At 41.5% G+C, this 12475-nt stretch overlaps 1 protein-coding gene and 1 long non-coding RNA gene across 3 annotated transcripts in view; one reads left to right on the top strand and one right to left on the bottom strand.

Moving 5' to 3' along the window:
* PPP2CA (protein phosphatase 2 catalytic subunit alpha) overlaps positions 1-12475 on the bottom strand; it is a 139370-nt gene that overhangs the window by 117986 nt on the left and 8909 nt on the right. The gene's annotated exons all lie outside the window — the stretch shown is intronic.
* Positions 1-12475, top strand: part of LOC130267212 (uncharacterized) — a 174852-nt gene that overhangs the window by 160074 nt on the left and 2303 nt on the right. The window contains exons 4-5 of one of the 2 annotated variants that reach the window (XR_008843099.1): positions 5016-5104; positions 5214-11179. The exons of the other annotated variant lie outside the window; for it this stretch is intronic. This is a non-coding gene — a long non-coding RNA (uncharacterized LOC130267212). Of the gene's footprint in view, positions 1-5015; positions 5105-5213; positions 11180-12475 lie in introns of those variants that run through there. 2 annotated transcript variants of the gene reach the window in all.

The following is a 12475-nucleotide window of genomic DNA, read 5'->3' as shown; positions in this document are numbered from 1 at the left end:
CTGGACAGCTACATTGCAAGCTTCAGACTAAGAACAGCATCCTTAGTCACTAAACACCACCATAAAACCTACTACAACCTCTCAGTATTGGAAAGAGGCCATCAAAAACTTAAGAAATAATCAAGCCATCACAATCAAACCAGCAGACAAGGGAGGAGCAGTAGTGATCATGAACACCCAGGACTACATCAAAGAGGGAAACAGACAATTGTCAGACACTACATACAAGAAACTGACAGAAGACCCCACCAAAGAATTCACCATGGAACTAAGAAAATTGATTCAATCCTTTCCAAACGACTCACAAAAAGGATTAGAGACACTTATACCCACCGATCCCAAAACAGGGACATTCTACATGCTCCCAAAAATCCACAAATCTGGAAACCCTGGCAGACCAATAATAACAGGTATGGACACACTAACTGAACAGATATCTGGTTTGGTAGAAAACACACTAAAACCCTTTGTTACACGCACCAGCAGGACACCACTGACTTTCTCAACAAACTGAGTCAGATTACGAACTTGCCTGCCAACTCCATATTGGTAACAATGGATGTAGAATCTCTGTATAGTAACATCCCACACAGAGATGGAATTGAGGCCTGCTCACTGTTCCTCTCCTCCCAGACCCACAACCAGAAATACAGCCCTCAGATCATCACCAAACTTATAGAATTAATTCTCTCACACACACACACACACACACACACAACTACTTCAGCTTCAACAGTGAAATATACCTAGAGATGATGGGAACTACTATGGGGACCAGGATGGCACCACAATATGCCAATCTGTTCATGGCTGACCTTGAAGAGCGATTCCTGAATACCCAAATTCACAAACCCTACAGATACTACAGATACATTGATGATATTTTCATTGTTTGGACTGAAGGAGAGGATAAACTCAAACAATTTCATGATGCCTCCATGATCCATCAAACTCAAAATGGACTTCTCTACAGAAAGTGTAAACTTTCTGGACACCACTGTAACTATAAACAAGGACACAATACAGACATCTGTATACAGAAAACCCACAGACCGATCCAGCTATCTACACAATTCCAAGTTCCCATCCGTCCCACACCAAGAAAGGTATCATATACAGCCAAGCCACCAGGTACCACCGCAACCCTGATGACAGAGACACATATCTACAAACGCTAACTGAAAAATTTAAACAAAGGTTACAAACCAAGGACCATCCATAAGAAAATACACTCTGCTCTTCAAACGCCACGTGAACACCTGCTGCAATACAGAGAGAAACAAACCTCATCACGCATACCACTGGTAACCACATACAATCCCACCCTTGAGGAAATACGCTAAATCATCATTAAGGACCTGCAGCCAATACTAGCAGAAGATGAGGTGTTAAAGCAAATCTTTCCTGAACAACCCATCTTGGCCTTCAGACAACCACCCAACTTAAAACAAAAGCTGGTCAATAGGAAACTACCCACAGAAACATCAGATACAGACAATGGAACCAAACTCTGCATCAAACCGCGCTGTAAACTCTGTCAACACATCTGCACAAATTCTGAGGCCTCCCACAACAACAAGACATACAACATCAAGAGACAGTACTCCTGCACCACAGAGAATGTAGTCTACATGATACAATGCACCAAGTGTGACCTGGGATGTTACATTGGTGAGACCAGTCAGCCACTCAATAAAAGGATGAACCTCCACAGATCGTCCAACAACCATAGAGAAAAGGACTATTGCCCCCCAGTTGGACACCATTTCACCCAAACAGGTCACTCCCTACAGGACCTCAAAATCAAGATCCTGAAAGGAAACCTCAAGAACACCCAGGAAAGAGACATTTGAAGCCAAAATGATAGGTTTTTATGACTTCAAGAACAGAGGACTTAATGTGGATTTAAGCTTCTTATCCCATTATCAAAATTTCCTATAACCTTTGCTAAACTGTCTTCCCTCTCCCTGCTCTAACATCATTACACCCCTGCTCCCCCTCCCCTGTCCAAGTCTTATCTTCAGTCTATGGTTCTGTAGTAAAATTGTCCTTTCTCCTCTGTCTAGTGTAATTACCATTCTCACCTCTGCTCTCCAGCGCCCCCCCCCCCCCCCCTCACCCTTATCTGTAGTCTATCCTTCTAAAGCTATACAATTTATGGCCCAACTTAATGTCCATTCTCCACATATGTTTTAACCTGTGCATATTTTGTGAGATAGAACGTGTGTTTTCCCCTTGTGAGCTCAGAAATGCTTATGACTTGATAAAGGGAGGAAGCCCAAAAGCTTGTCTCTACAAAATCTTGTTAGTCCAACATAAAGTCCCCAATGATCGTGACTCAGTGACCCTTAAACCATTTTTGAAAAAAATATCCCCAGAGGTCTTACCAGGTTTTTTTGTTTTTGAGCAAAGTTTTTGGGCAATTTAGTGGTTTATGGGGTTAACATTTGTACTATACTCTGGACTTTGTACATTTGGGTCAAATTATCGGAAATTAAAATGAAAAGGGAAAATGTAGTACTGCATGGAAGTGTGATACTCCCTGAAGAAGTTTTTAATGCAGAGGCCCGGATGATCGGGGCAAGTGTCACATTGAGTGACGGTGTCCTTCCTTATCCCCCTCTATTGACACACTGCATTTTTTCTGGGACTGTCCCTTCTTTCCAGTGTGGGGGACTTCACCTTGGGAACTCCGGCCTGCTCTTTCTCAGTCGCCAAAGATCAGGGCCTTTAGGATTCTTCTTGGAACTGAAGGTATGTCCCTGTGTTGCAAGCATGCTGGGATTTGCGATCGCCGACATGGGGGGGGGTCTCAGGCCCCCCCTGGGCATTGTCACGGGGCACGACAGGGAACGAAATTCCCATGGCGTACAGATACGCCCTGGGTCTTTAACCTCTTAAGGACCCAGGGCGTACCTGTACACCCTGGGTCCGCTTCCGTTCTATAACGCGGGCTGGGCGGTATACTGGTTCATACTGAATACCGAAATTTTTGGCCTGCACGATATGAATTTCTCCCCATACCGCAATACTGATTTGGCCCCTCCCCCTCGGGATTGAATGAATTATCAGGCGCTGTGCTGTTCCCACATCAGGGAACTAATCATTTGACACGCGAGCGCTGTTCTGGCCCCCCCCCCACAAATTATTAGCCCAGCACTGCGCTGTCCCCATCGGGGTAAATACTCAAATATCACCCACAAGTGCTGCCCTCCTTGTCCTCCCGGCGCTGACACTCTATATCCCTATGCCCGAGCTGCAAAAGGTAAACAAAATAAACTTTAACTCACCTTCCCCGTCGGTCCGGACCTGCTTCCTAGGGAATGGAACGTCGGAGAGCCGTCAGCCTATCACCGGCCGCAGAGATGTTCCACCTTGGCCGGTGATAGGTTGAGCGCACTGTCATGTAAGAAGCCGGCTTCTTACATGACAGTGCGCTCAGTCTTTCACCGGCCGAGGCGGAACACCGCTGTGGCCGGTGATAGCCTGACGGCTCTCCGACGTTCACGTATACAGGAAGAGCGTAAGGCAGACGTAGGAACATGCATTTACCTTTTGTTTACCTTCTGCAGCCCGGGCATAGGGAAACAGCGTACAGTAAAGGACGAGGAGGGCAGCGTTTGCGGGTGACGTGAGTAGTAGTAGCACAGCGCTGGGCTAGTACTAAAATTTTTTTTGGGGGGTGGGGAAATACCGTTCTATACCGTGGAACCCCCATAAGTTACAAAAATACCGTGATACACATGTTTGGTCATACCACCCACCCAGATATGGGGGGCTCTCGACCTCTTCCAGCATCCAAAACGTCTAAAGCAGTCTGAGTGGCTAATAGAATTTCTGGCATTGAAATCTTTGAGAAAGTTCCTGGTGGCTGAGCCTTGTTCAAAATCCCTACCTATAACTAGCATAGTATACCTGGAGTCATCGCAGCCTAGAGGTCCGGAATTCGGGGTCCACCAGAGGGCGCTGCGCTGTTGGAGCCGACCGCGTGGTGCAGCACTGGGAGCCGGACTGACGTCACAGCGGGGAGCCGGGCTGACCTCACAGCGGGGACGCCTCCACGCCGAAAGCCTCAGCAAATGCCCGGGCAAAGCAGCTGTCCTATCGAGGAAGCTGATAGCGAGTGGAGAAGGAGTGTGTGCTTGCTCGCTGACCCGGAGCACTCGGCAGAAGGTGAGGACCATCTGGACTATAAGAAAAGTGTCTCGAGAGTGATTAGCAGCGGGAAGGTGAGCCCGGAGAGAGACGGGAGTGAGTGGTGGGGGAAGAAAATTGTATAAAGAAAAGACCGTGACTTGTTTTGTCTCTACAATTGGGCTTTATCAGGTTTCCCCCCCCCCCCCCTCTGCAGAAGTCAATGGAAATTGAAATGGGCCGTACACGTAGGGCAGGGAAGGATAATAAAAAGAAAATTAATAGCCCACTTAAAGTTACGGACTTCTTTAATAAAAACGCAAACGGGGTAGAAGGGGGAAGAGGAACAGGTGGAAAATACTGTTGTAGAACCTACTCCTGAACCCCATCCCAAGTACATACAAGAGGGATTAGAAGGTGGTAGTGCTCTAAGTACTACTATGGAGCACTTGGATACAACAGAGGATGTAGAGACTCACATTAACCCCCCTATACTCACCCCCTAAAACTTTGGAATTACCCGTTAAAGGGATATCGCCGCTGCTAACAGAAGCAACTATGATTACACTATTTGCTGACTTAAAGGGGACCATACAAAAAGACTTGCATCAGGCAGTGGAATGTATTCGATCAGAGGTCCACCATTTGGGAATGAGAACGGCAAAGGTAGAGGAAAAAATGGAGGATATTATACAAAATCATAATGTACTGGCAGAAAAGTTTATTCACATGGAGAAAGAACTGGATGTTATGAAAATAAAATTAGCATGATGAAGATCGAAATCGCCTAAATAACTTACGTATACGGGGAATCCCGGAAACTATTAAAATAGAGAATTTATCTACCTTTATTAAAGAATTTTTTTCCTCTCTTCTACCAGCTGCAACAGATTTGGACCTCTGTATTGATCGGGCTCACCGTCTCCCCAGACCTCAAAGGCTGCCGCTTGCTACTGCTCGGGATACAATAGTAAGACTTCCCTTTTATCATATAAAAGATCAGATTATGACGGTAATGCGTAAAAATCAGACACTAATGGATAAATTTAAACATCTGAAAATATTTTCGGATCTTTCAGCAGCAACAATGATTCGTAGAAGGGAGTTCTCGGAAGGTACCAAAATCCTTAGGGAAGATGCAAATCAATACAGATGGGGATTTCCCGTTAAAGTACTCCTATCATACAAAGGAACTAAATATGCGGCTGAAACGCCTAAGGATCTCTTATGCTTATGTCAAGCTTGGGAGCTACCAGGGACACCCCCTCCAGAAAGCCCAAGAGAAATCCAGAAAAATCGCTCAAGAGTGGGGAAAAAGGAAATGATGATGGATATTAAGCTATGACTGCATTTGAATATTGGTTAAATTGACGCTTGGTTACGGGAATTTTTTTTTTCTTTTTTCTTTTTCCTTTTTTATTTTTATTTAAGCCCTAAATTACCTAATGCTGGAATTTTTCCTTTTTTTTTTGTGGTCATGATATATTGTATTAGCAATATTCTTTTTGTCTTTTCAATTTTGCTAATATGCCCCGAAGGAGAAGCCCAGGAAGTAATCGTATGGGCTGGGTATGAATATAAGGGAATTGAAGAGAGAGTAGTTATATTTTTTCCTTTTCCTAGCGTGAATGGCTGTGAATGTGGTGTTAATAGAGGCTGTATAGGTAATAGGGACAATTTGTTGGGAGTGTTTTTTGGCAGTATAAAAAAACCTTTGTGCGACCTGATTCAATTAACATCATGGAGGGTCACGTAGTGTCTATTAACTGTAAAGGATTAAATTCTCCATATAAAAGATCAAGGATGTGGGCTGAAGCAGGCCGCACAAAAGCTGATATATTATGTCTCCAAGAGACTAATTTGAAAGAATCGGACAAATTTTGATAAAAAAAAATAGATATTTTCCCCATGTTTTTGTAGCCCCAGCTCCTGGGAAAAAAGCTGGGGTCGCTTTATTAATAAGAAACTCAGTGATATTTACTGAACTACAGTCAAAAATTTACCCTAAGGGTAGGTTTGTAAGCTTATTCTGTAAAATTAATAATCAAAATTACACTATTAGAGTATATGCCCCAAATAAAAATCAAACTAAGTTTTTTGGTTCATTAATAGCAAAAAACTCCTTTAATCCCAAAGAGAGGGTAATCATTTTAGGGGATTTTAATTTAACAATGTGGCAGTCAATGGACTCAACCTCTAGCAGGAAAATTACTGAACCAACGAGTCTGTTTCAAATTACTTCCCGGTGTGGACTCTGATGTGTGGAGAATACAACATCCGACTGAAAAAGACTATTCTTTTTACTCCCACCGTCATGGAGTCTACACCAGAATTGATTATATCTTGGTTACAGAGCCATTGTTGGGTTTGACAGAGAGCTCATCGATGGGCACAATAACCTGGACAGATCATGCCCCGGTGGTGGTGTCCTTTCGGGACTCTTTAGTAAACAATAGGCCGGCTTTATGGAGGGCACCCCCACATATAATACTAAATGCAGATCTTAAGGATAAATTAGCCTAGGAAATACAGCAGTATTTTCATTATAATGACGGAACAGTACAATCATGTTTTACCCTATGGTGTGCCTTTAAGGCCAATATAAGAGGCCATATAATTAGTCAAACAGCATATAAGAATAAACAAACACAAGTAAAAAGAATAAAAATACAAGAAGAAATAGCTCATCTGCATAGACAGAATAGCTGCAGCCCTTCACCTGACTTGCTTGATCGCTTATCATCATTGGGTCGAGAGTTGCATTTGTTGGATTTATACAAATATGAATCAGCCATGAGGCGGCTTAACCTGCAACACTATGGGCAATCAAATAAATCAGGAGTTTACCTAGCACGCTAATTGAAAGTTAAACATAATAAATCAAAAATAGCCTATTTAGAAAATGTAGATGGAACTAAAATTGTTAATCCCCAGGCAATAGCAGACTCCTTTTCCACTTTTTATTCTAAATTGTATAACATTTCAAGTGATCCTAATATATGTCAACCAACTCCCGAATCAATTGAGTCATTTTTATCACCATTATTACCACCAAAGTTATCACTAGAACAAATAGTAGTCCTCGAGGAAGACATAACGGAAACAGAAATAATATGCACAATCAAAACTCTTAAAGGTCGGAAAGCCCCAGGCCCAGATGGATTGATTAACGAATTCTGTAAGTCTCATGTAGACTTAATAGTGCCATATCTTACAAGGTTATTTAGAGGAATCCAGTTGAAAGGAATTATACCAGCAGAAATGCTGGAGGCTGTAGTGATCACTATACCAAATCCAGGGAAGTCTTTAATAAGGGTAGAAAACTATAGACCAATCTCGTTGTTAAATACGGATCTTAAAATTTATGCTAAGGTTCTGGCGGCTAGACTAGCTGAGGTGTTACCAGTTATAATACACCCTGATAAAGTCGGTTTTGTTAAGGGGCAGCAGACATATGAGGGAACACGAAGATTTGTGAATGTGATTGCGCAGGCGGGACTTGGTCTGATGCCTTCTCTCTTATTGTCTCTTGACGCTGAGAAGGCATTCGACCGGGTCAATTAGGATTATTTGAGGGAAGTTTTGGGTAAATACGGACTTCCTAAATGTTTTGTTGGCTCAGTTATCGCAATGTATTCAGAGCCATCAGCACGCGTTTATGTAGAAGGAGCTATCTCAAAAATTTTTTACATATATAACGGTACCCGCCAAGGTTGTCCTATTTCACCCTTATTATTTACTATCAGTATTGAACCATTGGCGGAAATGATACGAACATCATCTTTAATCTCAGGAGTAAAGATAGCATCTATTGAACATAAAATAGGTCTATATGCCGATGACGTGCTGATGGCACTGACTTCAGTACAAAGCTCTCAGCTGTGATTGACATTATTCAATCCTACTCAGAAGTTAGCTACTACAAAGTTAATTTTGATAAATCAACAATACTACCCATTATTATGGAGCCACATATAGAACACCAATTAAGGAGTTCATATACACTAAACTGGGCTAATGAAAATATTACATATTTGGGGATAAGATTGTGTTCGGATCTGAATCATTTATCTACTCAGAATTTGAATCCATTAATCCTAAATATAAAGGAGATTTTGGAGACATACTCCAAATGACCTTGGTCCTGGATAGGCCGAATAGCGGCAGTAAAAATGTTTATACTGCCGAAAGTAATATATCTGTTTCAAAATTTGCCGATTAATTACTCATTAGGTAGTATAAAACAGTTACAAAATATAGTCTTGAGGTACATTTGGAAAATAGGTAAACACAGTAAGAGCAAGTACGTTATACGCACCTATAAGTGAGGGGGGAATGGGGTGCCCGGACTTTAAAATATATTACGATGCCATAATACTTAATCAGTTAAAATTTTGGTGGCATGATAAACAAGATAAAAATTGGGTATTATCGGAGGCAAGCCAATTGAAAATACCAACTAATGTTATATTATGGACCGCAGCGATCTCTAAAAGGTCCTATCACCGTCCATTCTCCCACTATCAAAGCAGGTATTAAAACATGGAAAGGTTTGGTTAGTAAAGGGTTTATAAATGTTATAACCTAATCTGCAACACCACTGGAAGCCATAGAATACTTGCTCCCTCATTTAAACCTTGAGGAATGGAAGAATAGTGGTATAAAAAAACTTATCTGATATTGAGAAACAAGGTACCTTAATGAGTTTTGGCGAAATTTGTGCTAGATTTAATGTTTCTTCAAAAGATTTTTTTAAATACTTACAATTAAGACACCTTTTGGTCTCCCTTAAATGGCACAAACAAGAGATAATTTCACCATACGAAATCTACTTCCAAAATATTGAACGCAGAGAAAAGGGAATATCCCTAGCGTATAAACATCTAATCAATTTTAAAAATCATTTTCCGCTTTACTCTCAAAAAAATGGGAAGAGGATCTAGGTCAATTATTTTCTCGGGAAGACTGGGAGTTTGCGTTCACCTTACCATTTAAAGTATCTCACTGTACTAATCATTTCGATATTTCTAGGAAGTTATTATATAGATGGCATTGGGTGCCCGTACAATTAAACCGCATTTCACCCCAAATGTCAAAGTATTGTTGGAGATGTAAAACAGCAATAGGTTCACTATATCATGTATGGTGGGACTGTCCAGTAGTTCAAAAATATTGGAGTCAAATTCTGAGTTTGATAAATAGAATAGTAAATCGCAATGTTAGGTGGGGCCCAGAAATTGCACTACTCACAACAAAAACACTGCTAATCTCGGAATTAACTATAACAACACACATTATTTGTAGCTCGCACTCAAATTGCCAGTAAATGGAAGACAGAGGAAATTTCAGATATCTTGGAACTTCGGAACATAGTACAGAGAAACTATACAATGGAGGGGTTGATAGCGCAAAGTAATTTGGAGAGTAAAAAACATGAAGAAAAATGGAGATTATGGAAAGTATTTAGAGGTGAACTGCCGTGAATAAGTTAACAGATTAATTTGTACTGCCTTGTTATATAAAATGCTATGTAATGTTCAAATGTCCCAATTATATAAGGAATCTGTAGGTATGAGAGGACCGAATGAATGTGGTTATGATTTATTTAATGTTTTCTTTCTATGTATTTTGGCTACCATCTTCAGGAATTATGAGGAAGAATAATGTTTGTTCTGTATTGTTTCTGAAATCTAATAAAATAAAAAAAGATTCACATAAAAAAAAAATACCACCCAGCCCTAGCAGGGCCACAGCGGGTCGGGCCCAGCCTCTAACAACGGCCGGGACCTGAGGCTAATAGCGCTGGGCTAAAGTGAAAGTAAACTACCCCCGGCTATTTTAGCGGGCTGTTCAGGAACACCGCAGTGAAATCGCAGCATCCCGAACAGTTGTAGGAGAGCAGGAGGGTCCCTTACCTTGCCTCCTGGTGTCCGATCGCCGATTAACTGCTCAGTGCCTGAGATCCAGGCATGAGTAATCAAGCGGCAGAATCATCTATCAATAGTTTCCTATGAGAAACCAGTGATCAATGTAAAATATCAGTGTGTGCAGTGTTCTAGCCCCCTATTGGGGCTACAACATTGCAAAAAAAAAGTTAAAAAAAAAAGCTAAAGATCATTTAACCCCTTCCTTAAAGAAGAAGTATCATGGACCAAGTCACAATTTTTTTTTTCTATCATGTGAAAGTGCCTCAGCTCACCATTCTGACAATCTGCTCCTCATGTATCTCACCCTCTCCCTTCTCCTGCAATCCCCTCTGAAAGATCGGTACTTCCTGGTCCATGGAGGTCCCTGACTTCCTCTCTCCCATAATGCCTTTCAGTTCATCATAGAAGTAGCCCAGCCTAGGCCAGTGCTTCCTAACCAGGGTGCCTCCAGCTGTTGTGAAACTACAACTCCCAGCATGCCTGGGAGTTTTAGTTTTGCAACAGCTGGAGGCACCCTGGTTGGGCTACACTGACCTAGACACTGATCACTTTCCTAACAGCAGGCTCAGTGTTTCCCCTCCCCCTGCTTCTATTCTTAGGACATCATTCTTTCAGACTGACCTGCTGTCAGATTGTAATCAGTGCAGGGGAAAGCAGGGATCTCCCCCTCTGCTTCTTCTTGGGACATCGTTCTTGCTCTTATAAACACTGAGCTGGCTGTCAGGTGCTTCCCTGCCAAGGAGATGAAGACAAGTGCTCAGCTCACTGGGGCTTCTATGATTGGCTGAAGCTGCACATGGGAGGTTCCCTTGCCGTGCACAGAGCTGGCTAAGCTGCAGAACTATGGGAAATTGTGACATCACGGCCCCCAGCATAATGCAGCTCAATGGGGGGTCGCAAGTCATCAGAACAGGGAGCTGCTGAACTTCCTCTCTGAACAAAGAAGCTAAAAAAACAGGTTTTACTTACAAGATGGGTGAAGTCAGTGATTTACAAAGTGATATAACTTTTGCTTCTGCATTTAAAACACAATACTTTTTCTACATGGGACTTCTCCTTTAATAAAAGTTTGAATCATCCCTTTTCCCCCCCCAAAAAAAACTGTAAATAAAATCATCATGTGGTATCACCGCGTGCGGAAGTGTCTGAATTATAAAAATATATTGTTAATTAAATTGCATGGTCAATGAAGTATGCGCAAAAAAAAAATGCAAAGTCCAAAATTGCGTTTTTTTGGTCACTTTTTATATCATGAAAAAATGAATTTCAAGCGATCAATAAGTCCGATCAATACAAAAATGTTACCCCTAAAAACTTCAGATCACGGTGCAAAAAATTAGCCCTCACACCGCCCCATTCGCAGAAAAGTAAAAAAAAAAGTTCGTGGTCAGAAGATGACAATTTTAAACGTATAACTTTTCGTGCATGTAGTTATGATTTTTTTCAGAAGTACAACAAAATTAAACTTACATAAGTAGGGTCTCATTTTAATCATATGGACCTACAGAATAAAGAGAAGGTGTCATTTTTACCGGAAACGGAAGCCCCTAAAAGTTACAAAATAGTTTTTTTTCCTTCAATTTTGTCACAATGATTTTTTTTTCATTTCGCCATAGATTTTTGGGTAAAATTACTGATTTCATTACACTGTAGAATTGCTGGCGCAAAAAATAAGCCATCATATGGATTTTTAGGTGCAAAATTGAAAGAGGTATGATTTTTTTTTTTAAAGGTGAAGAGATAAAAACTAAAATGCAAAAACGGAAAAACCCCGGGTCCTTAACGGGTTAAGTACCAGGGAGCTAGGGCGTACCTGTTCCTAAGTTAAACATACTAATTTTGTTAAAGCAGTATTCCAGGATGGGAAAATTATCCTTCATACTGCCGGCAGTAAAAAAAATAAAGCGGTACATACCTTCCGATACAACAGGTGTGGGACCGAAAAAGTCACACTGCCACTCAGCCTAACGCCAGCCGATGTGGGACTTCGTTGTCGCCGGTGAATGGCTAAGTGCAGTATGACTCACAGACCACGAGGATGAGGATTGTGGTGGAGCCCAGAGCGTGTTACCAGAGCATCGACAGAAGGTATGTACCTCTTTTTTTCACTGCCGGCAGTATGAAGGACAATGGGGGAGATTCATCAATTTTGGCTGTGAGAAGCAGCTTTTTATGCAGTTTTTTTTGCATTCTTTTCGACGGCTGTGCACCTTATTTACAAAAAAGGCGCATAGACTTGATAAATATTGCATATTTCTTTTATCACCTAAGAAAGCGCTTAGAGACGCCAAAAGCACAGGCATTTTCCATAGAGCATTTTTTAAAAAGGACACCACAATCTAAAATCAGGAAACAATATGGGCAACACAGCAATTTTTCCTTGTCAAAGGGTTAGATATTTCAGCCACACATTG

Source organism: Hyla sarda, chromosome 4, assembly GCF_029499605.1.
Source record: "Hyla sarda isolate aHylSar1 chromosome 4, aHylSar1.hap1, whole genome shotgun sequence".
NCBI lineage: Eukaryota > Metazoa > Chordata > Amphibia > Anura > Hylidae > Hyla > Hyla sarda.
This window is presented reverse-complemented; position numbering and strand designations above follow the sequence as displayed.